The sequence below is a fragment of the Cryptomeria japonica genome, chromosome 4 (assembly GCF_030272615.1).
Source record: "Cryptomeria japonica chromosome 4, Sugi_1.0, whole genome shotgun sequence".
In the NCBI taxonomy this organism is placed as follows: domain Eukaryota; kingdom Viridiplantae; phylum Streptophyta; class Pinopsida; order Cupressales; family Cupressaceae; genus Cryptomeria; species Cryptomeria japonica.
The window spans coordinates 360,604,206-360,631,460 of NC_081408.1; positions in this window are offsets into that span (position 1 = coordinate 360,604,206).

A 27,255-nucleotide genomic window follows, 5' to 3' on the forward strand; every position below is an offset into this window, starting at 1 on the left:
CATTGAAAGATGAATCTTTGAAACTATTGTAGGACACTGGTTTATTCTTCCTACATTCAAAACTCCTATGACCAAATCCATTGCACTGATAATAAACAAAATTCATATCCTAGAGTGCATTAAATGGATTTCTACTTTCATAACTCATAGTGGTCTTATTGGTTAATCTATAGTCAGCTAACCTATGTCCAGATTTGTTACACTGGTAACAATAACCATGAAAGTTTGGAACACACCAGTTAGGTTGCCTTCGATCTGCAAACATCTGCCTCACCAGGGGTCTTCCTTTCATGTTCTTGACTCTTGTGAATCCTTCATGATCAACTCTTGCATTTCTCCTTGGATCTGCATGTTTGTACATTGAGTGTGGCCTCCGGTTCATTGATTGTGTATACCGGTTTGTGTGGTGGTTTCTAACAACATCTGCATATGTCTTCTTATCGGTATCCTTTCTTACCATGAATGTCTTCTTCTCTTCACCTTCACTTGAAGAATTGAACTACATCTCCTCATTGGATGTGTCCTTGTTGTTTGAATTTTGTCCTTCTTCAAATCCCAATCCACTAGTATCTTTAGATGGCTTCTATTTTCTCAACATCTTGTCCAAGGCTTCAGTTTTGCCTTCATATTTGCTTCTCACTTTCATTTCTTCCTTACCTTTTTCAAGCTCCTTTCTGAGCTTCACTATTTCTGCTTCCAGATCTTGATGCTCATTTTCCTTCTTCGTCAGATCAGAGGATGTAACTTCACAAATCCTCTTGGCTTCTTCTAGCAGGAGTTTCAAGTTAGATATAACTTGATTGGACTCATCCAGGGATTGCTTCAAGAGTCCTTGTTCATCTACTGCAACAAACTTGAACTTCTTGAGTTCTCTTCTTGTTTTACTCAGCTGCTCAAGAGCACTTATGAGCTCACCTTCTAGATCTACTTCGGCCTCAATGTCTTCTTCTTCTTCATCTTCATCAATAGGTTCATCAAGTGCCATAAAGAGATTAATTTCTCTTTCATTCTCATGGTAGTCATCTTCTCATGCACTTTCTTCATCTTTGGCATCATCCTCAAAACTGTATAGGTTGTTTTGCTTTCAATAGCCTCTTCTTCCTTGCCGATAGACATTTATTTCATTATCTTTACCAGCAGATCTACTATAGCTTCTTGACTCATCTCCACCCGTTTCATTATAAGGACATTTTGCAGAAAAGCATCCAACTTTACCATAGCTGAAAAATTTGAGTGGTAACTTTCCTTTATACTTGTCGGATCCTCTCTTGAGATTTATAACAAATTTTGCTAGCTCTGCATTCGAGTCTTCACTGGATCCTTTATGAGCAACCTCTTCTTTGTCCTTTTTGGTGGAGTTGAACATTGCCTTTTCCCTTGAGGATGCTTCACTAGTTGTTCTCATTTCATAGGTTGTTAGAGAGACAAACAACTCATCCATTGTGAAAGTCTTCAGATCCTTGGCTTCCTCTATGGTAGAAACATTAGTATCATAATTAGATGTGAGAGATCTAAGTACCTTCTTGACAATAATCTCATCTACAATATCTTCTCCAAGTCCTTTGATGGTGTTCACTGTTTCATCTATTCGGTGAAGGTAGTCTGCAATCTTTTCTTCATCCTTCATCTTGATGCCTTCAAGTTGACCCCTTAGTGATTGCAGCTTGGCCTCTTTGACTTTGGCATCTCCTTCAAATAACCTCTGCATTTTATCTCAAGTCTCCTTGGTGGATTCATAGTGCATAACCTTGACAAACTCATTATCAGACAACCCACTTAGGATAGCCGGTTTAGCCTTTGCATTATTCTCATACTCCTTCTTAGCATCTAGATTAGTGGGAGGAACACTAGGGATAGTATACCCATTCTTGATAGACATCCACACATCAAAACTAAGGGAGGAAATATAGGTATCCATTCTTCTTCTCTAGAAGGTATAGTTAGATCCATCAAACATGGGGGATTTTGAGGAGGCAGACTCATTTCTTGCCATTGTGTTCTATGACTAGAATCTACCCAAGATTTAATCAACCAGGACCCTAGGCTATGATACCAATTGTTGAACACAATGTACCACTAAGAGGGGGGTGAATCAATGGTTCCTAAATTATTTTCTTTTTAAACAACCTTGGAATATTGGTTATCACCCTAAGCACTGAACAATCAAATCAATAAGATAAATGTGGATATCAAAAGAGGCTAACACATAAATGCAACCCAAAACACCAGATGTATGAGGAAAACCCAATATGGGAAAAATCTTGGTGAGAAATGTTCCTGGAGTCTACTGCTCCAATCTAGCCTCACAATGAAATAATGGATTACAATGATTTAGGCCACCAACCCCTACTAATTTAGGGCACCAACCCAAGGAGCACCAAGCTCCAACTCGATGTTTTATAATGAAATAAAATTTAGATACAGTTATAGCACCTAGCTGAAAATGAGTTCTGCAACACTTGAGCACTGGATTTCTGTCAGTTAATAACCTCCTTTTCTTCACTGGTTCTCACACTGTTGGTTATCAGATTAATCTCTCTGATCACTCACCGATTACTCTTAGCCTCTCTTATTTCTCCCTCATCCTCACACCACACTATCTCACTCTCAGAGGCCTTCTTGATAAAACACACCTCACCGATTAGCTTAATTGTTAAGCCTTCAATAGTTTACTGGTTACTCTATCTCTACTGGTTAGATCCTCACACCGGTTTGCCTGCTAACTCACTCTGCAAATTTCTTAGAATAATCTCTAAGGAAGATGATCTTTCTCCTTTCTAAAGCTCTCTTCTCTCTCACTCTTCACATCAAGCATCAACTAATTTCAGTCTCAAGCTCACATATTTATCTTCTAGGGTTCTCGCCAAAACAACATTCAAATAGTGTCGTGTTAGGTTTTGCCTTCACTAACTGAATCCATTTGGATTTGATCTGATCTTCTTTTCTAGAGAGATGATCTACATGTCATCAATTAGCACCACCAATAGCTCACATTCCAATGTGTGTTTTCTATATCTAGAGGTCTGCACCATGATTTTATGCGTTTATTTATCACACACCATTAATGGCTCGAATGTTTCCTTCAGCAAACGGGTACGCAGATCATATCTTCTTGTAGCATTAGTTCAGTTGATTGTCAACTTGTCTTCCTCGAGTTGCAATCTTCTTCCATCCTCCCATGACTTGAGGATTCTTCATAAAAGCCAACCTACTTGCTGACTATTACGTTGATGCACACTTCACTGACCTATGCATGATCACCACCTGGTTTCTAGCTGTCATCTTTGTCGACATCCATCTCTACTTAGTTTTCTATGTCGGTTTGATATTCTTCATTTCCCAAGATTGACTACTAGTTCAACTCACCTTACCAGTATAATCTAAACTCCACCAGTGGGCCTTCATATCTGCATACCTCTTCTCTATCAGTGGATCAACTTGGCCTTCCATCAAACATGTTGGTCCTACTACTCAGTCCATTTACTGACAACATTAATCTTCTTTGAGTATGTTAGTTTACATCCTTCAATTCTTCTCTTGCTTTCTCTGTCTTGCCAGTGGTCCTTCTTTACCAGTAGATGATGCATTTCGTGTGTACCGGTAACTTACCTTCAATTTCCTTACATACATATGGATTGACATCATCTTGTCTTACTTCTCCTATACCGGTCACCACTTCTTACTCTTCGGTGAGCATGCCAAAACTAGTTGAAATCAATGATAACTTAATGCCAATAATGCCAACATGTAATGCCCGCCAAAATACCCTAGAGAAAATAATTAAACTAACATATTGAGATTAAAAAAATTATACATCTACTAATCCAACATGTACAACTAAGATCATCTACCACATACATAACAAAGGCATCATTTCCTATATACTAGAGCGCATAGAAAATCTTGAACATAATCATAGTAACACAAAACAGAAGCAAAATTAATGTGAGGCCCTACACCGACTCATCCTAGTATTTTAGTGATTTTCATGTTGAGACTATTATGGATGCTTTATTTTTATGCATTATGGATTTAGAACTTATATGATTCCATGATTTGGATAACATTGATGTATATTGATGCTTCATTTCTATGCATTATAGATATAGAACTCTATATGATTCTAGAATAGGATAACTTTGAGATGATGTATGCCATTATTGGATTTGCAGGACTTTACTATGATGATATAAATAGAATGCATGTCTTATTTATGGATCAAAATTATGAGGATTATGATAATTACTTATGTGGATTTATTTGGATATAAGAGATATAAATTTGTTTAATGTCAATTTTATGCAGAGTGTTTGATGTGTATTCTTATTCATGTGTTTAATATTTTATGAGGTTATTTGGAAGTACTAATGTGTAATTGAGTTGCACAGGAAAATTATCCATGTGACCATGGAAATACTATGGAGAACCAAACCTAGACCTAAGTACGTTCATAAAACTAGGGGTTGTCTATTTGGAGAGACAACACCCCGTATGTATCATATTTTATTTGTGAAAGTAAATATTGCATGTGTGTTAAACTGAATTTATTAATTTGTGTAAATCCAACAAGAGACAAATTTCATGTGTAATTTTGTAATGTATTTTATTGTGTCACTTGACACATGTGTTGATTTGTGTCTTGATTTTTGACTTGTCTCTTGGAGGGAGTTGTTTCAACCATAGCCTTTTCTAACATTTGAATGTGGTCCCAAATTTCCCATGGGTAGAGAGTCTTTGGAGTGGTCAACTTAGGTTTGACCCGAAAGTTAACTTTAGATGGGTTTCTAAGGGGTCAAATGGACTCCTCGGGGTAGTTTAAAAGTTTTTCCTAAGGCGTATAAGGTATACCTATGGGTTAGGAGTATTTTTAGGTATGTGACTACTCCCATGTGATTGTTTAGTCACCTCAAAAAGTGGGTTTCCTAAGGTGAGCGAAAATTCAATTTAGAAGGTTCCATCTAGGTTAGATAACCTTCCTTTTTGATGTGAGATTCTTTTTACCACTTTCTCTTACTTTTTCCTTTTTTATTTTTAGAAACCTGTGAGAACTCTCACTGAGGCCTTCTTAGGCAAGAATGAGAGACTTAGTGGGTAATCACCCACTCTCCATTTTTGGAGATCTTGCAATTTTGAAAAGAATAATTTTGGGATAGAAATTTGGCTAAGTGTAGAAGAAAGGATTGTGGAATTGGGCTTCTCACCCTCAAACTAGTTCTAGAAAACCTTTGGGCAGATGGAAGGTTGGTTCATCTTCTCCCTTTCATGTTGCATGTTTATGTTGGAAAGATTGTTTGTATGTAAAATTTATTTTCTTGTATTTTCCTTTGTGAAATTATTATGTCACCTACCTATTATTTCTTTTATGCATTTTCTTGTGATTTGGGAGTAACCAAGGCCTACTACTCTTGGGAGAGTAGGATGGTCTTGTGGGTGGAAGGAGTTTGACAGCCCTCGAGTGAGAGGCTCTCATTATGAGAGTGATCTCAAGGGTTGTATATGTGACCCTTGCTGCATAGCCTTGTTTGTGCATTTGGGGGTCATAAGGAGAGAAAGTATGGCATGAATGCCTTGGGGGGCATAAGGATGTGGGGTTAATGAACTTATGATATATCTTTATTTTCCATGAGATGGCTTTGTGATCTACCATTCTTGCAGTCTCCTCAGGGTATTTGGTCCACTTCCACCCATGTAAAAACATCACATTTTGTGATGAAGTGTATCCTTGGTTGGGAAAGTGTTTGTTGTATGTTTTTCCCTTGCTTGTTGTGTTTTCTTGAGTGTAACCTATCTAGGGCTTGGTTCTCCAAGCTTGGGGGTGGCTTCTAGTAAGCCTAGGTTGGGAGGTGAGCTCTCCATGGTCATAGTCTTATGATTTATATGTAGGTTGCTTGGAAAAGAAAAAAGACGAGCTAGGAGTTGCTGGTTTTTACTTGATTTGCAGAAAAAGATTTGGGAATGGGATATTATATTTTAGTTGCAGCAATGTAAAAAAAAAGCTATATGTTGTATTTATTTTGAAAGAAAAATGTATTCATTTTATTTAAAGTCCTCATTTAGTAGAAATGAGAGACTAGATGGGTATCTCACCCATTTGTAATGTTGACTATATTGTATTTTAAATATGTTTTAAAGAAAAGCATTATTCTATTAAGTTATTATTACAAAAGAAAAGAAATGTTTATTTTTGGTTTAAGTTCCTATAGTTATTGAAATAATATTTGTTATATTCGTGTTCTATTTTGAAAGTAAAAGTTCATTTTATCTCTTTATGCCTATTGAAATAATGGAAATGAGAGAAGTAGTAAGCTTGCATGTTAGTAAGAGAAAAGTAAGCATTTTTATTTCCATTTACAAGCTTTGGTTAAATAGATTTAATTTGTCTATGTCTAAGGATTATTTCAAATGATTTCTAGTCTAATATAGTCGTTGTTAAAATTTATTAAATTCTGTCATTTTATTTATTTGCAGTAAATAAATCAAGACTTAATAGGCTATCTCTAAAGTTAGCAACTATATTTGTCAAAAAAAATATACCCTATTTAAATATGTTAGTTTTGATAAACCTGCTTTATGTGATTTTTTTAAAAAAAGAGAGAGAAATATAAACAGATTTCTTAAAGTAAATAAAAGAAATTTTGCCCTATTTCCATGCTGTCAGTATTTTAATAATTTTTGCATGATTTAAAAAGTTAGGAAAATAAAATATCTACTTAGATAAACCTGCACTAAATCTATCCCTTAAATTACATATATATACATATATATAAATATATACATGTAAATATATATATATATATATATAAATATATACATGTATATATATATATATATATATATGTTACAAAAAAAAAGGGATTTAAATTATTTTAAAAAATTAAAAAAAATGGGGAGCCTCAACCCCCCTCGCGCTGTGGGCGGCGACCCCCAGCGGCCGCAACTGCACTGTGGGCCGCAACCCACAGATGGGGTGGCTTCAGCCCCCCCCTGTGGGTGGCGCCCCACAATGGTGATAACAGTCGTGCTATGGGCCGTGTCCCACAACGGCAACCAAGGCTACCTCTGTGGGTCGTCACCCACAAGCACGACTGCGGTCGTCCCTGTGAGGAGCCCCCACGGCCTCCACCACCGCTGCTACCTGCCCAAAGAAAAAAACTCGCGGCCCTCTCTTGGCTGCGCCTTGCTAAATTCGACCTCCTCCTCCCTGTACAAAAATATAAAACCCTCACCCGGTTTGGGTTAGGGTAGCTTTGAAGTTGTAAAAAAAAAAGAATAAAATTTAGAATGAAGGGTTAAGTTTATAAAAAAAATATAAGTTATCATTGTTATATTATTATTAGGGTTAGAATTTTTTTTTTTAAAAAGGGGGGAATCCCATTCGAATTTCGAATAGGGTATTCCTCATCCCTTTAAAATAATAATATGTGTTAGTTCCCTTGTTTAAAGGAACCCTATATCCTTATATACCTTATATATGTGTGTGTGTGTGTGTGTGTGTGTGTATTATATATATATATATGAACGTATAACTCTAACTTTAGATTAATTATTTTACGTTCATATTTTATATGTTTATATAAACATTTAAATATGATGTTTTAAATTTTAAATTATTTTGGAGTTTAATCTTTTAGGAAATTATAATGACTTTGTAAGTTATTTTGGCCTTAGGGGATTATTGTAGTCCACCTAAATTTAGGCTTGTCGAGATTAAACTTTATAGGGCGATTTTTATTATGGATTTATTTAGCCCTTTAGTCAAATTTTAGACACATTATAATTATTGTTAAAATAAATCATGGGATTTAAAAATTCCAATTGCTAGAGTTAATTTAATTAATTCCTACAATGATTAAAAAGATTATTTGAGATTAATAATATCTCTTGTCAATTAATTTAGGGGTTTTTGCTTAAATGAATTTATTATTTATTAATTGATGAGTTAATAATAAATCCTTTGGAGAGGGGTAGTGTATTTTTAGGGGATGGTCTGCAACTCTGCCTAGACCTAGGGTTTGGACCTCGGATGCAGAGCCACAGATGTTGACGTAGGGGTGTACACGGGCCTCCCACATAGGTAAGTTCATTTATTGTATTGTGTGTAGGGCTTCCTCTTCACCATCGGTTCTCTCTGCCTTCCCTTGTGTGGCAATTAATGCAATTTAATGGAGAATTCCTCTGAAGGCGATGCAAAACTTAACAATAATGCCTCACTTAAACCTAAATCTTTCAAGGATGCGGTTAATTCATCTTCTTCCTTTGTCAGTGAAGGCATGAGGTTTGTGTCAAACTCTAATGGCAACCCCTATGGAGAAGGTAAGGACCCTCACTCGGCCCAGGAATCTATCTCCATCTTTCCTAATGAACTAATGTGTAATGAAATCAAGTTGGAAAAGGATAGGCTTAGGGATACTGCTATTTTCTTTGCTACTGTGGATGTGGATAAATGCCCTGCTCGTAAATTCATTGATGATTGGATTAGGAATGTATGGAATACTAAATTAGGTTATTTAGTATCATTTTGTAGACTCATTCAAAAAGGATTGTTTGTCATCTTTTTTCAAGATCATAAAATGCAAAAAGAAGTTCTTAATAAACAAAACTGGTCTGTTGGAAAATGCACTTTCCGTGCCCTAGAATGGACACCTGAAGTGGTTAATGAAGAAATTCTTGCACTCTCGTGCCCTAGATGCGTTCTAATCTGAGAAGTGCCTCCACTCTTGTGGAAATTCATACCCCAAATCCTGGAACCGATAGGAAAAGCTATTCGGATTGATAACTCATCCTTGCTCATTCCTCATTTAGATGCTAGAGTTTTGATATCTCTTAATCCTGGGTGTGATTTCCCCAAATCGTTTAATATTAATCTTGAGAAAGAAGTTGTGGTTTGCCCTATTGAAATTCTTGGTGGGGTGAATGCACGCTTTTTATGCAGGAAAGAAGGGCATATCCACAGGAATTGCCCGATTATTAATAAAACTAAGGGCTCGGATAGACCCCACAATCATTCTGACAACTCGTTACCTATTAATGAAATGATCCTGAATATGGATAAACTCAAAGGTATTAGTAAAAAAATCAATAACTTGTTAAAAGGGGAAAACTCTAAACCTCTGGAAGATGGAAAAGTGTTCAATTCTGGTACCTCTGGTGTTCCCCTCACCTCCCATTCTGCAATATCAAATGCTTTAAAGCAGATAAATGAGAATCCACAGGAGGAATTTCAGATTGTAGGGAAAAACCCTAAGAAAAGGAGGAGAAAAAATGCACAACAACTAGCATTGGAAAAAATTAGGGCAAATGGTCCTAGTGTATTAACTAATAAGACTAATCTGGACAACAACTTATCATCCCCTATGGAAGATGATGGTCTTGAGGTCCCCCCAGAAATGAAATTTTCTAGCCTAAACTCTAGTGGTGATTGCCCTGGTGTTCAAAACCCTAAGGATAGAGTCAATGTGAGGAGTGAGTTGAGTTTGGGAGGGGGTCAGGTCAGGGTGATGAATTTAACTTTTCACAGGACTTTAGTAGACATGGATGTCTCATTCAAGGAGATTCCATCAAAGGATCCTCCCTTCACCTCTGAGGTTGTGCTCCCCTCTCAATCTGAACCCACTTATGATTCAGTCTCTATCATTCCCCCCAAGAAGTTTGTAGAGCTTGAAGAGTCCTATGTGATCGAGGTCATTATTGCTGACCGTAAAGCTAATGGTATGTATCCAATATCTAGTGATTTTTCTATCCTAGACCTCCTAGATAGTTTGAAGGCATTGGAGTCTTGCACTGAGACCCCAGAGACCCCCAGTTAGGAGATCATTAGGAAGGAATCTGAAGTTGTTGAGATAGTCCAGGGAGAAGAGTGTCTAGGAGATGAAGGAGAGTGGACTACGGATAATGAAAATCCTGAGGAATTTCCTAGGAGAAGAAGAGGTAGGCCTCTGGGATCCAAAAATAAGGGCCACATTAACAAAAAGGCTAATGAGGAGAAGAAAGACCTTCTGAGGTGCTTTAACAAGTTTAAAGCATCCAAAGATTAAGTCAATACCCTAATCTTAGATGAAGTGCATCTCTTGGAACATTAGGGGTCTGGAATCTCTAGATAGAAAAGAATTGGTTAGAAGGTTTGTCAATCAGCATAAGAATGTAGACTTCATTATGCTACAAGAACTCAAGGCTGTAAAATTTACCATGGATGTCAACCTAGACTTCATTTGGAAAGACTCTATCAAAATCTCATCAAATCATGACAGAGGTAGAGGTGGTGTTGGCATTCTTGTTAACCCCAGATGGAAGGAGAGCATAGTAAGCCAAGGATGCTCACCATGTAATAGAGTGGTCTGGGTGTCCTTAGACAATAATGGATCTAGATTTGGAATCTGCTCCATTTATGCCCCCAATGATTACAGGGAAAGAACTGCATTATGGGATTGGATAGCCACATTGCCAGATATCCCCTAGTTGGTAGGAGGTGATTTTAATATGATTGAAACTCAAGAAGACAAGAATGGAGGTAAGCCTTTGGAATGGAAAGGGATGGAGAAAATTCACTGGGAAAGAATGAAAAACTAGAAAAAACTATTTGACCCTCTGTTCGGCAAAAAGAAAGATAACTCTGAAATCTGGTACATGGTGCAACTTTCGGAGTGGGAAACATAGGATCTTTTGTAGGCTTGATAGGTTCTATGCTAATAAAGACCATTTCTCCTTTGACCTAGGCAATAATGGCAGTCCTGTATTAGTTCTTCCCACTACTCTGTCAGATCATCATCTTATCATCTGTCAAGTTAGACTTAGGGACTACCCTGAGAGCCAGGAAACTCCAAAGGATAAATTCTTTTTGAACTCTAGCCTTCTCTTAGATGCAGATGTGTTGAGTGTGGTTAATATTGTCAGGATGTTTAACAGAAGCAATAGGTTGTTGAAATCTTGTGTGGATAGATGGAACCAAAATGTGGACAGTTGGCAAGTGCTGCTCCAAACCATAGGACAAAAGAAAGCAAGGGATTTCAGATGGAAAGAGAAAAATCTAACTGAAAACTTCCACCTGTGTGAAGTTAAGATTCAAGACAACCCAAGTAGCATTGAACTTACCCATGAGGTATCCCTGGCCAGAGATAGACTCAAGAAACATCAACAAACTAAGACTAGAGGGGCCATAATTAGGGCCCAGGCACATTGGATGCAATTTGGGGACAAAGGATCCAAATTCTTCTTTAACATGTTAAAACAGAAGCAATGTAGAGAACAAATTTAAGGAAGCATTCTTTCAGTTCTATAAAGGTCTTTTTTCATCTGAAGACTCTGCCAATTCCCGGGAAGCAAGAGAAAAGTGCAGAAGGATTATTCCTCCTAAAATCTCAAAAGCAAATGCTTAGGTATTAAAAGGACCTATCTCTCTACAAGAAGTTAAAAATTCTATTAAGAACCTGAATAATGACAAATCTCTAAGCTCGGATGGGCTGATGATAGAATTCTATAAAGCCAATGAGGATTGGGTGAGTCATGACCTACATGAGCTTTACACTAAGGCCTTTAACACTGGCTATCTAGGGGAAATAATTAGCAGTGGGATTATCAAACTACTTCCTAAAGATGGGGACAAGTCCCTTATCAAGAACTAGAGGCCGATAAGACTCCTCAACGTTTCCTATAAAATCTTGGCCAAAACTCTACTGATCAGATTGGAAAACATTCTCCCTAAGTTTATCTCCTCCACTCAAATAGGTTTTATCAAAGGAAGATATATTCTAGAAAATTTAATTACCAGTTGGGAGGCCATGGAATGGGTGAGGACTTCAGGACAAAATGCAGCCATGTTTCTCATTGACTTTGAAAAAGCTTACGACAGGGTAGAATGGGGCTTTATTCTGACTATGTTAGAAGCTTTTGGTTTTCTAGCAAAATTCTGTAAATGGATTATGGTTTTGTTCAAAGATGCTTCAGCTCAGGTTGAAGTTAACAGTTCCCTAACTCAAAACATTTCTCTAGGAAGATCCATTAGACAAGGTTGCCCCTTAGCCCCTGCTCTCTTTGTTATTGCAGTCGATGCCCTATTCTACATTCTTAGAGACTCTTCCATCTCTCCTAAAATCCAAGGAATCCTACCTCCAAATGGGGAAGAATTGATCAATGCATAGTTTGTTGATGACACGGCACTCTTTTAAAAATATCATCAAACACAACTTGGAAGCCCTGGAAGGTGAAATCAAATTTCTAGGGGAAATTTCAGGAGCCAAAGTTTCACAAAGCAAATCTACCATGCTTGGCTGGGAGGAGCAGCCTCCGGATTGGTTACAGCAGTTTGGGATTCAATGGGGAGCTCCTACGAAGATAGTCAGGTATTTAGGAATCCATTTGCAATATCCCCATCCCTCAAAGAAATGTGGCTATGGATTAAAACTAAAATAGAAAATAAGCTTAATAGATGAAACAATAGATATCTTTCGCTAGCCGGGAGAATGCGGGTTTGTCAAAAAGTTCTATCTTCATACAACATTTATTATTCATTAGTATGGATGTTTTCTAATTACTAGATCCTAGAAATACAGAAAACCATCAGGAACTTCCTATGGTCTAATGGAAAAGGTAATAAGAAGATCCACTCTATTAAATGGGAATGGTGTCATAAGGATAAGAGCCTGGGAGGGCTAGGACTTAAGGATTTGAGAATCCAAGGGATTGCTCTTGTAGCAAAGTGGATCTTTCAGGCTCTTGATGGGAATGAACCGTGGAAAGTGCTAGTTAGGAATAATATTTTGAAGGTCGTACCAAAGAAGGCCAAAACTTGGAAATCCCTCCCTTGTTGTGACCTTGTGGTTGGAGACTTTGAGGTATCAGTTAAAGGGTCCAATGTCTTCAAATTTATCTGGAAGGCCTAGAGTAGTGTTAAGCCATTCATCAGCAACTTTAGAATTAGCAACAATGAGTTTATCCATGGGACTAGAAACATTTGGTGGAACCTTTTGCATTCAAACAAACCCTTGGCCCTTACTTAGGGGTGCTCTACTAAAGCATGGGTGGCAAAAGGCATCTGCTGCTTTAAAGATAATATCAAGGATGATAGACTTCTGAATTGGGATACCCTTAAAACCAAATTTAACCTGCCAAGTTCACATAAACGCACTTATAGTATGTTACAGAAAGCCTGTGAAAAAATCTTGCCCAAAAAATGCAATAATGATATAGAATTTTGCAAGGAACTCATGTGGAATAATGCCATCTCAGTTCTTAATGTTAACTCTAGTATTATTTATAAGACCTTAACTTGTGATGAAGCAATAATTTCCCATGCTAACAAGATTTGGTCTGCAGATTTTTCAGTTAGACAAAGGCAGAAAGTGTTCAATAGGCTTTGGAGTAGCCCTATTGCTCCTAAAGAGAAGTGTTTCAAATGGTTGTTGATTTTAAATAGGTTACCAATTAGAAAAGATCATAACAGCAATGATATTTGTAATGTTTGCAGGGTTCTTGATTCAGTTAAACATATCTTTTTTTATTGTAGTATAGCTAAGGAAATTTGGTTATTATTTGGTATTCAATTTTCTGTTCAATTTACTGTTATTGATGTTATACCAGATATGTTAAAGATCTAAAAAAGGATACTAACCTTTTTTGGTATGTTCTTACCTCTGAGATTTTATGGCACATTTGGAAATTAAGGAATGAGGATAAATTTCAGGGTTCAAGTAGGGCCCTTACTGAGTCTTTTCATGGACTCACCCTTCATTGAATTCTCTCACAGGTATCAGTAATGATGAATGTAGAGAAGAACAAGTTCTTCAGATTCATAAAGGATGGAAATGCAAAGATGTTCCTTCATGAGCTGGAAAATGGATACAAATGGAAGAGGATACTCAAAGGGAAGAAAGAGGTGGACCTGGCCCTGGAGACCCTGAGAGCAAGGGTGATCAGAGTGAGAGACCCTATCCAAGATCAGATTTAGATGCTCACAGAACTCCTTGATGGAAAAAAAGCCATGTGGATGGAGGGCTCCAGGGGTTGGACCACATGGATGGATGATCCACAGGAGCAAATACTGCAAAAATAGCTGATATGCTCCATATAGTGGCTCTTTTTTCTGAATCAAGAATTAACATATTATATGTATAAAGTTTTTACATATCTCTGTCTATACTTTTTGATCACATTGTTGAACTTGTAAAGGTAGGACTTGCTGTCCAAGTTGAAATTCCATAAATGGTTTTGTAATAGTCCATTTTTTCCCTTATATGCAATATAAAAAAAATAAATCCTTTGGAGAGTTAATTTTCCGCATGTAATTTAGATTATTCCGCTTACTTAATATAGTTGTTTAAATTAACTTTAGTTAAAGAAGAATTCAAATGTAGTTAAGACAAGACTTGATACTACATTATTTTAGCAAACTTAGTTTTATTAGGACATGTTTTAAAAAAAAAAATTATTCCGTTTGTGCCCAAAAGTTTGGACATGACATTTTGGTATCAGAGCAAGGTTTCCAACACTAGGAACCTTTCTCCATTATGTTTTGCTTTAATTATTTAATTAATTATATTATATTAATTTTTATGATATTTAATTTTAATTAATTATTTAAATATTTCTCTAAAAAAAATTATTTATTTAATTCATTTTGTTTTATTTTCTCATAAGGATGCCTCCGACTATGCGACAAGCTCACAAGCATGGGAGGGGTCCTAGGCGTGTACGCATGGCATGTGAAGAGGTCGATAGGGAGGAATCGGTTCTGAAAAGGAACCCAGAGGCTCCTCCCAAATGGCCAGTTGAGCCAAACTGAGACATCTTATTAGCACTCCAGAACCTGATTGGTATAGTCTAGGATAGGCTTCCAGCAGGGGATCATCATGTTGAAAACCAAAACTCAGGGAGCCATAGATCGGTAGATAGGGAATGGAGTAAGAGTCCACGTCCTAATCCCATAGAGAGAAAGGCTGGGCATGAGCCTAATTCTGTTCACCTACCAAGACCACCTCCAGTAGCAAAGCTAGTGTATCATGAGAGATCACGTCAGGATCTAGGGGATCTAATCAAAGAGGTTATGCACCTCCAGCCACCATCTTTTGGGGGATCTATCGATGAGGTAGAAGCTGAGGCTTGGATTTTGAGCCTGGATAGATGCTTTGCATTGCACTCCTATGAGAGCAATCTAAAGGCACGTGTAGCAGTCCACCTATTGAGAGGAATGACCTCCACATGGTGGAGACAGGAGGAATACAAGTAAGGTTTGGTTGCAGATACCCTCACATGGGAGCCTTTTACAAAGAGGTTCAGGGAGAGGTACTTGTCAGAGAATTACAGATAGCATAGGGTAGATGAGTTCCATGACCTCTAGTAGAAGGGTCTCTCAGTGACCCAGTACGAGAGAAATTTCTTTGAGCTCTTGCCATATGTGGACTACCTGAAAGACGAGAAGCTTCTTGTCAACCATTTTATCAGAGGGCTAAATGCAGGCATAGTAGGACCAATGAGGATGGCTACTCCAGGGAGCCTTTGGGTTGCCATGGAGAAGGCCTTGATAGTAGAGGAGATTCAGGTCAGGCCACAGGATACAAGGGATCGGTTCCAGAACCGAAACCCTATACTCCAGACATACGAGTTTTAGAAACCCCATTGGAAGGGTAATAATGGACACACATCGGGGTTCTCCAAACCCCCTCCTCCACAACACTCATAGCAGAACCAGAGGCAGAGGCCTCCATAGAGTTAGCAAGGTGCAAAGCCCAAGCAGTGGTAGTCTCAGGGTCAGAGGTGAGATCAGTGATCCCAGGTTCCTTACACACCTCCAGCGAGAACTCAGTAGTCCTCCAGGGGTGGGTACAGTGGTTCTAGCAGGATAGGGGGACAGCTTTTCTGTAGGCCTCAGGGCGTCCAATTTCAAGCACGCAATGCTTGTTTCACATGTGGAGCCATGGGGCACATGGTGAGAGAGTGTCCTCAGGGTCAGATGGTAGGGAATCAGAGGATGGTAGCATCAAAGCCTACATTTGGAGATATGGGCAAATCCCATAGAGTCTTCACAGTGGTTGACAACTGCCAGGCAGAGCACCAGGCCACAATCATTGAGGCTGCAAGTATGATCAGAGGTAGCAATGTATCTATATTATTTGATTCAAGAGCTACTGACTCCTTTATATCTCCATTGGTTGTGGAGCATTGCGGGCTAGTGGCAATTAGACAAGGTGTCAGTTGGGAAGTGGAGTTAGCTTCAGGGGCTAGAATGTCAGTGGTATTAGAGGTTAGGGCATGTCAGCTTCAAAGTGGCAATACCACCACCTTAGTAGACCTTAGAGTTACACCACTTGGATCTTATGGTATCGTACTTGGCATGGATTGGCTTTATGCCCACAGAGCCAAGATGGATTGCCACTTGAAAGAGATCGAGTGTGAGGATGATCATGGTTCACCCATAGTAATCATCGGGATTCAGAGACCCATGTCTCTTTGTATGATTTTCGTGATGTAGCTTAAGCGAAGCATGCGAAAGGGATGTCGGTTATTTTCCATCACCATCAGTGATAGAGAGGAAGAGGATGAAAAGGAAACATTGATTGATAACCATCCTATCCTTAAGGGATATTCAGATGTGTTTCCTTCGGAGCTACCAGGAATGCCACCTCGTAGAGAGATTGACTTTCATATAGACCTTGTACGAGGAGCTAAGCCAGTTTTAAGAGAACCTTATAGGATGACCACAAATGAGCTTAATAAGCTCAAGATACGGCTTGAGGAACTCCTAGAGAAGGGTCACATACATTCTAGCGTATCCCCTTGCGGTGCACTAGTCATCTTCATGAAGAAGAAGGACGGATCTCTTCAGTTATGCATGGATTATTGTCAGTTGAACAAAGTAACCATTAAGAACCGATATCCCTTGCCCAGGATCGATGATTTATTCGACCAACTTCAAGGTACCAAAGTATTTTCCAAAATAGATCTGAAGTCAGGATACTATCAGTTGAGAATAGTGGAAAGCGATATCCATAAGACCGCATTTCGCACTAGATATGGCCACTATGAGTTCACTGTGGTTCCATTCAGTCTTACGAATGCTCCAGCTATTTTCATGAGCCTCATGAATGGGGTATTCCGCACATTTCTTGACTGTTTTGTGATTGTGTTCCTCAATGACACATTGATATATTCTCGGAATGAGAAGGAGCATGAGGAGCACCTAAGACAGGTTTTGCAGTGTTTAAGGGACAATCAGTTGTATAGCATTTTGTCAAAGTGTGCATTCTTTTGTTCAGAGGTCAAGTACCTTGGGAACATTATTTCTGGTGATGGCATCTTAGTTGACCCATCAAAGATCAGAGCTATTATGGATTGGCCAGTGCCAACCAGTGTGACAGAGGTCAAGAGCTTTATGGGCTTATCAGGTTATTACCGACGCTTTGTTGAGGGATTCTCTAGAGTCACACATCCTATTACTTCTCTTCAGCGTAAAGGAAATAAATTTGAGTGGACAGAGAAGTGCGAGAGGGCCTTTTAGGAACTCAAAAAGGCACTTACTAGTGCACCTATCCTTGTAGTGCCAGATCCCTCAGCTGATTTCATGGTTTGCACAAATGCTTCCCTAGAGGGTTTAGGAGCAGTCCTTATGCAGGATGGTAGGGGTATAGCTTTTGAGTCTAGGAAACTTAAGACTCATGAGCTTAACTACCCTACTCATGACCTTGAACTTGCAGCAGTAGTGCATGCACTTGTGAGGTGGAGACACTTCCTTTCGGGTCATCATTTTGAGCTTCATTCAGACCATCAGAGCCTTCAATACATATTCACTCAGCCAAACCTTAATGCACGTCAGAGGAGATGGATGGAGTTCTTGTGCGAGTATGATTTTGACGTTCACTACATTAAAGGGAAAGAAAGCGTAGTTGCAGATGCTTTGAGTAGGAGACATCATGAGGTATACACCATGTCTATGGGCACGGATTTGAGAGATCGTATATTGCAACAGTTGCCAAAGGATGGATGCTACTTAGAGGTTTGTCAGATGGTTCAATCTCAGGATACTCTAGAAGGGAAATATGTGGATTATTCCTTAGAGTCCAATGGACTATTACACCATAGAGGGCACATCTATGTACCTTCTTCTGGAGGGTTGCGAGAGTTCATTGTCACAAAGGCTCATCGAGCTCCTTATGCAGCACATCCCAGAGTTAAGAAGATGCATGCTGACTTGAGACAATTATATCATTGGCCAGGAATGCGGCAGCTCATTGCTAAGTTAGTAGCCCGATGCCTCGAGTGTTAGAGAGTCAAGGTGGAGCACCACCATCCAGGTGGGTTTCTCCAGTCTCATGCTATACCAGAGTGGAAGTGGGATACTATATCCATGGATTTCATCATTGGTCTCCCTATGTCATCTCGTCGCCATGATGCCATCTTGGTGATAGTTGACAAGTTGACCAAAGTGGCCCACTTTTCACCTGTTCGGACTACCTTCACAGCACCAGCAGTAGCACAGGTGTTCTTACGAGACATGTTATACTTCATGGCATTCCACGCAAGATTATTTCTGACAGAGATTCCCTCTTCACTTCTTCCTTTTGGAAGGCATTACAGGCAGCTATGGGCACCAAGCTCAACTTCAGTACAGCCTATCATCTGAAAATGGATGGTCAAATAGAGAGGGTTAACTAGGTGTTAGAGGATATGCTTCGCATGTACGTCATGGATCATCAGACCAAATGGGAAGAGTACCTTCCCTTAGTGGAGTTTTCTTATAACAATGGGCATCACACTTCGCTGGGGATGCCACCCTATCAGGCATTATACGACAGGCCTTGTAGGACACTGTTGAGTTGGGACTACATAGAGGAAAGAGTTGCTATTGGTCTTGAGATAGTTTGGGATATGGAGTAGCAGGTGGATTTGATTAGGCAACATCTTAGAGAGGCACAGGATAGATAGAAGAAGTATACAAATTTGAAGAGGATAGATCATAGCTACTTGGTTGGAGATAGAGTCTTCTTGAGAATGCGATCGCATAAGAGTCTAATCCATTATGGAAAGGGTTCTAAGCTCGCACCTCACTTTGTAGGACCATTTGAGATCCTTGAGAGGATAGGACCAGTTGCCTATCATTTAGCACTACCACCTATCCTATCACGCATCCACGATGTGTTTCATGTATCAGTTTTGAGAAAGTATATATATGATGAATCTCATATTTTAGATTGGGATGCCTTGTAGGTGGAGTCAGACGAACAGGTAGCTTTGGAGCCCATTCGCATTTTGGCACACCAGATGCTAGCCCTTCAAGGTTGACAGCTGGACTAGGTTAGGGTCCAGTGGGATTGCTATGATGAGGTTATGGCTTCATGGGAGGATGCAGCACATATGAGATCATAGTACCCCCATATTTTTTATGAACTCTAGGAGGAAGTTCATGCCTAGAGGAGGAGGGTGTGAGGCCCTACCCCGACTCATCCTAGCATTTCAGTGATTTTCATGTTGAGACTATTATGGATGATTTATTTTTATGCATTATGGATTTAGAGCTTATATGATTCCATGATTTGGATAACATTGATGTATATTGATGCTTCATTTCTATGCATTATAAATATAAAACTCTATATGATTCTAGAATAGGATAACTTTGAGATGATGTATGCCATTATTGGATTTGCAGGACTTTACTATGATGATAGAAATAGAATGCATGTCTTATGTATGAATCAAAATTATGAGGATTATGATAATTACTTATGTGGATTTATCTGGATATATGAGATATTGATTTGTTTAATGTCAATTGTATGCAGAGTGTTTGATATATATTCTTATTCATGTGTTTAATATTTTATGAGGTTATTTGGAAGTACTAATGTGTAATTGATTTGCACAGGGAAATTATCCATGTGACCATGGAAATACTATGGAGAACCAAACCTAGACCTATGTACATTCGTAAAACCAGGGGTTGTCTATTTGGAGAGACAACACCCTGTATGTATCGTATTTTATTTGTGAAAGTAAATGTTGCATGTGTGTTAAATTAAATTAATTAATTTGTGTAAATCCAACAAGAGACAAATTTCATGTGTAATTTTGTAATATATTTTATTGTGTCACTTGACACGTGTTGATTTGTGTCTTGATTTTGACTTGTCTCTTGGAGGGAGTTGTTTCAACCATAGCCTTTTCTAACGTTTGAATGTGGTCCCAAATTTCCCCTAGGTAGAGAGTCTTTGGAGTGGTCAACTTAGGTTTGACCCGAAAGTTAACTTCAGATGGGTTTCTAAGGGGTCAAATGGACTCCTCGGGGTAGTTTAAAAGTTTTTCCTAAGGCCTATAAGGTATACCTATGGGTTAGGAGTATTTTTAGGCATGTGACTACTCCCATGTGATTGTTTAGTCACCTCAAAAAGTGGGTTTCCTAAGGTGAGTGAAAATTCAATTTAGAAGGTTCCATCTAGGTTAGATAACCTTCCTTTTTGATGTGAGATTCTTTTTCCAACTTTCTCTTACTTTTTCCTTTTTTAGTTTTAGAAACCTAAACTCTCACTGAGGCCTTCTTAGGCAAGGATGAGAGACTTAGTGGGTAATCACCAACTCTCCATTTTTGGAGATCTTGCAATTTTGAAAAGAATAGTTTTGGGATAGAAATTTGGCTAAGTGTAGAAGAAAGGATTGTGGAATTGAGCTGCTCATCCTCAAACTAGTTCTAGAAAACCTTTGGGCAGATGGAAGGTTGGTTCATCTTCTCCCTTTCATGTTGCATGTTTATGTTGGAAAGATTGTTTGTATGTAAAATTTATTTTCTTGTATTTTCCTTTGTGAAATTATTATGTCACCTACCTATTATTTCTTTTATGCATTTTCTTGTGATTTGGGAGTAACCAAGGCCTACTACTCTTGGGAGAGTAGGATGGTCTTGTGGGTGGAAGGAGTTTGACAGCCCTCGAGTGAGAGGCTCTCATTATGAGAGTGATCTCAAGGGTTGTATATGTGACCCTTGCTGCATAGCCTTGTTTGTGCATTTGGGGGTCATAAGGAGAGAAAGTATGGCATGAATGCCTTGGGGGGCATAAGGATGTGGGGTTAATGAACTTATGATATATCTTTATTTTCCATGAGATGGCTTTGTGATCTACCATTCTTGCAGTCTCCTCAGGGTATTTGGTCCACTTCCACCCATGTAAAATCATCACATTTTGTGATGAAGTGTAACCTTGGTTGGGAAAGTGTTTGTTGTATGTTTTCCCCTTGCTTCTTGTGTTTTCCTGAGTGTAACCTGTCTAGGGCTTGGTTCTCCAAGCTCGGGGGTGGCTTCTAGTAAGCCTAGGTTGGGAGGTGAGCTCTCCATGGTCATAGTCTTATGATTTATATGCAGGTTGCTTGGAAAAGAAAAAAGACGAGCTAGGAGTTGCTGGTTTTTACTTGATTTGCAGAAAAAGATTTGGGAATGGGATATTATATTTTAGTTGTAGCAATGTAAAAGAAAAGCTATATGTTGTATTTATTTTGAAAGAAAAATGTATTCATTTTATTTAAAGTCCTCATTTAGTAGAAATGAGAGACTAGATGGGTATCTCACCCATTTGTAATGTTGACTATATTGTATTTTAAATATGTTTTAAAGAAAAGCATTATTCTATTAAGTTATTATTACAAAAGAAAAGAAATGTTTATTTTTGGTTTAAGTTCCTATAGTTATTGAAATAATATTTGTTATATTCGTGTTATATTTTGAAAGTAAAAGTTCATTTTATCTCTTTATGCCTATTGAAATAATGGAAATGACAGAAGTAGTAAGCTTGCATGTTAGTAAGAGAAAAGTAAGCATTTTTATTTCCATTTACAAATTTTGGTTAAATAGATTTAATTTGTCTATCTCTAAGGATTATTTCAAATGATTTCTAGTCTAATATAGTTGTTGTTAAAATTTATTAAATTCTGTTATTTTATTTATTTGTAGTAAATAAATCTAGACTTAATAGGCTATCTCTAAAGTTAGCAACTAGATTTGTCAAAAAAAATATACCCTATTTAAATATGTTAGTTTTGATAAACCTGCTTTATGTGATTTAAAAAAGAAAAGAGAAATATAAACAGATTTCTTAAAGTAAATAAAAGAAATTTTGCCCTATTTCCATGCTGTCAGTATTTTAATAATTTTTGCATGATTTAAAAAGTTAAGAAAATAAAATATCTACTTAGATAAACCTGCACTAAATCTATCCTTTAAATTATATATATATATATTACAAAAAAAAAGGAGATTTAAATTATTTAAAAAAATTTTAAAAAAAAACAAAATGGGGAGCCTCGGCCCCCCTTACACTATGGGTGGCGACCCCCAGCAGCGGCCACAGCTGCATTGTGGGCTACAACCCACAGACGGGGTGGCTTCGCCCCCCTGTGGACGATGCCCCATAGCGGCGGCAGCAGCCATGCTGTGGGTCGTGACCCGCAGGCACGGCTGCAGCCATTCTTGCGAGGAGCCCCCATGGCCTCCATCATCGCCACTACCTGCCCAAAGAAAGAAACTTGTGGCCCTCTCTTGGCTCCGCCTTGCAAAATTCAGCCTCCTCCTCCCTACACAAAAATATAAAACCCTAACTTGGTTCGGGTTAGGGTAGCTTTGAAGTTGTTAAAAAAAAAGAATAAAATTTAGAATGAAGGGTTAAGTTTATAAAAAAAATATAGGTTATCATTGTTATATTATTATTAGGGTTAGAATTTTTTTTTTTAAAAGGGGGGAATCCTATTTGAATTTCGAATAGGGTATTCCCCATCCCTTTAAAATAATAATATGTGTTAGTTCCCTTGTTTAAAGGAACCCTATATCCTTATATACCTTATATATATATGTGTGTGTGTGTGTGTGTGTGTGTGTGTGTGTGTGTGTGTGTGTGTGTGTGTGTGCATATGAACTTATAACTCTAACTTTAGATTAATTATTTTACATTTATATTTTATATGTTTATATAAACATTTAAATATGATGTTTTAAATTTTAAATTATTTTGGAGTTTAATCTTTTAGGAAATTATAATGACTTTGTAAGTTATTTTGGTCATAGGGGATTATTGTAGTCCACCTAAATTTAGGCTTGTCGAGATTAAACTTTATAGGGCGATTTTTATTATGGATTTATTTAGCCCTTTAGTCAAATTTTAGACACATTATAATTATTGTAAAAATAAATCATGGGATTTAAAATTCCAATTGCTAGAGTTAATTTAATTAATTCCTACAATGATTAAAAATATTAATTGAGATTAATAATATCTCTTGTCAATTAATTTAGGGGTTTTTGCTTGAATGAATTTATTATTTATGAATTGATGAGTTAATAATAAATCCTTTGGAGAGTTAATTTTCTGCATGTAATTTAGATTATTCTGCTTACTTAATATAGTTGTTTAAATTAACTTTAGTTGAAGAAGAATTCAAACGTAGTTAAGACAAGACTTGATACTGCATTATTTTAGCAAACTTAGTTTTATTAGGACATGTTTTTTAAAAAAAAATTATTTCGTTTGTGCCCAAAAGTTTTGGCATGACAATTAACATCTTAATCATAAGCATATTTAAATATCCATTCATTCTTTCCCTAGGGTATCTTAACGTTAGTACTTACTAGAAACATCTCATTAACAAATCCATATCATGAGCACAATAACATTCAATGCATTAAATTCCTCTCATTACTTCTTATCATTAAATTATGAACTACCATTACATATCTCCATAAACCCTTTAACTATCTAGGTTCATTTTTAAGCACCAAATCAAATGTTCCTATTCCCATATCATTTCATCATCATGAAACTTATTACATATTTCTCCTACAAATAGAACTAGATTATTTCCTTAAGATTATCTTTGCTCAATGCATCAAAATTACTAACCATACACATATATGAGATTATGACAGCAAGAGCTACTCTAATTTCTAATTAGAAACTCATGCTTATAAACCAAATAATAATCATATGTTATAACAAAAATGCACAAAGTCTAACATCCAATTCCTTAATCCATACTAAGATCTCATTCTTATACATAATGAACATTTCTACATCATAAACCATATGATAATACATCATCTTATTTCATTGCAAGATCATAGTCTTTACATAAATATCATATCCTATCATATAAGATTGCATGATACAAGTATATAGTATTCTTTACATTTACAATTCCATCATGTATACATTATATAATCTCAATACATAGAAATCAACTACACACCCATTACATAATGAAGAATCATAGAATTCATAGCCACGCATGCTAGCATCAAAAGAACATCCCAATGGAAGAAGGCATCAAACCACCCAAACATGTAGAACCAAATAGGATCCACCCCTCATGATAGGAGATGACATGGGGTTCCAACTCACACTCAAGACCTAGGCTGATACCTAACAACCAAGGGACTCAAAATGGCATCCACAAGACAACAACCATAACAATGAATCACATCACAAGGATAATCATAAATCAATAAACTCCCAAAGGCATAATCAACAAATCAAGGCATAAGGATAATGGACACATGTAGGGAAGGAGTGTCATCACACCTAGTGATCATGGGAACCTAGACCAACATCTATGATACCCATGCAGACCCATCTCAACCTACAAGCAATCAAGGGATTTTGACCTACCTGGATCACCAAGGTCTTTTCAAACATTCCCAGATCAACATAATCACAAATCTTTTTTTTAATCTTATTAGGGTGATTCCTAATTACCCAAACCCACTAATCAATTATTAATGTTATCACTTGCAATTAAACATAAAATCTTCATGTGGCTCCATGACAAGTCTAGACCGTTTCCTAGCAGTCTATTGCTCATGACCTCGGTCCTACACATGCAGTAGCCCACTCTCCCAACCATGGAACATAACCTTAGGGTAAAAAATGCATCAAATAACATTAAAATATCATCAAGAAGGCTCACAAATGACATAGGCACATTCACAACAGCATTGGCACAAACTAAAGCACAATATGAAGCATATATTCAAAATAAAAGCACGAACCTTCACCAAATCAATAGATCATTGATCCAAAGCATAGACATGAGTTTAAAATCTAATCCAAAACAATTTCCAATCCTTAACAGTGAGGCAACAACATCCCACTGGAGCTCACATAAACATCCCTCAACAGCGAGGCATTTTTCCTCTTGTTGAAGCATACAAGAGCAATAGCCTCAACGGTAAGGCACAATTACTCTTTCCAGAGAATAAGACCAAAATAAATAGATCAAGATAACATCATGAGCACCTCTAAGGAACTCATTACAATCACAAAATGCCTCTGGTAAATACACAAAATCTAGAAAAGAGACCAACTTGGGCAAAACTACCAAAACTGACAACTCTAGATAGGATAGCGCAACAAAAACCCAAACTAGCATTCATGGGAGACATTTTAGCTCTCCCATGCCATATTTTTGCATTTTGGGGCCAAACATTAGTGTTTTCAGTCCAAAATGCAAAAAACATAAAAAACTAACAAAATGTGAAATGCAACTTGCCTAGTTTTGCATAAGGACACTCAAATGTTCAAAAGACACTCCCATAAGGTGTGGGAGGATTAAATATCATTGGGGAAACACATAAATAAAACATTACGATCATATAAAGAGAAAATGACACCAATTCGCCATTGCAACCACACTCAGATGTGTGTAGAACTTCACCAAACTTACACTGAACTTTAGGGAGATGCAATAAAGAAAATATAGGTACAAAATAGAATTACAAAGATATTCTAAAACCAATACAACAATAAAACCATCTCCAAGAGAAACTAAGACAAGATTACAACTCACAAATATCAGGAAACAATAACCGACATAGTCTCAGACACTCAAATCTTGCTGATACACACACAAAATCATAAGGAGATACAAATGAGACATAATGAAATCCAAATATCATTCCACAAGATCCTTAGACTTAAACAAAATCACAAAAAATGAGAATAGGGATTCATTAAGGAAAAATGCAGAATATGCATTCTCGGCAACACACCATCTCTAAATTATGCAATATTTCCAATTCCTTTTTCAACAATCTTTAAATTTCTCCCCAAAATAAAATCAAAACTCAAATATCAAATCCTTTCCCCAAAACAATCTTTCAACAATCACAATGCAGACAATCTTTTCAAAATAAAAATTGTAGAGAGAAACAAAGCTCCAACCTAGAAATCGCAATCCAAGGCAAGAACACCTGATGAAGAGCAATAAAAAATCCAACAACTCCAATCCAAAATGAAATCGAATCTCCCAACAATCCAATCCAAAATTCCAAAGCTTCAAACCAAAAATTGCAGAGAAGCCAACCAACCTCGGCAACGCATAGGAAAAACCATGAAATAGAAAATTAAACTCAAAACTATAGAAATCCACCGACCAAACAGAAAATTCCAATAAAATTTATATTATACCTACCATGTGTGAATACAAGGTAGATAATATAAAACTATATTATTTACTTACCCCACTCAAAATCAACCAATAGATATAAGGGGTAGGTAAAATTTATAATATAACCAATTATGCAAATAATAATAATAATGTAATAGTATAAACATAAATGGGATAATAACAAATCAAATCCCAATATAAAATAAATAAATTAAATCTTAATAAATAAAAATTCATGATTAAATATAACATCAAATCAACAATAAAGCATTAAATAATAATTGTTTTTTTAAACAATAAATAACAAATAAATAAATAACCATTAAACAATAAATAATTAATAAACCAATAAATGATTAATAAAGCATTAAATCAATAAATCAAACTCAATTAAATAAATATAAAATCTCAACAATAAATAAATATTAAATAATCAATTAAACACTAAATAAATAGCCAATAAACAATAAGTCAATTAATTAAATAAATCAACTATAGTATTAATACTACAATAATCAAATATCAATTACTTACAAATCACATATTCACAACACCTCCAAAAACCCGACATAGGGTCAAACATCGACACAAGACTCTAACCACCAACTTACGCCACAACACAACTGACAAGGTGAACAACTATGTCGTGTCAATGCAAAATATGTACCTACATACCCATGACACCATAATCATCACCTACATCCAACTGTCACCCACATAAAACTCCAAGTCTCAAACTGAGTCCAATCATGTCCTGAAACCAAGAACAACATGTAAAATTCTTCATACTCATCAAGCTGATACAATAATAGCACCAAACTGAAGTACACTGAACACCCTCTCCAATGCCTA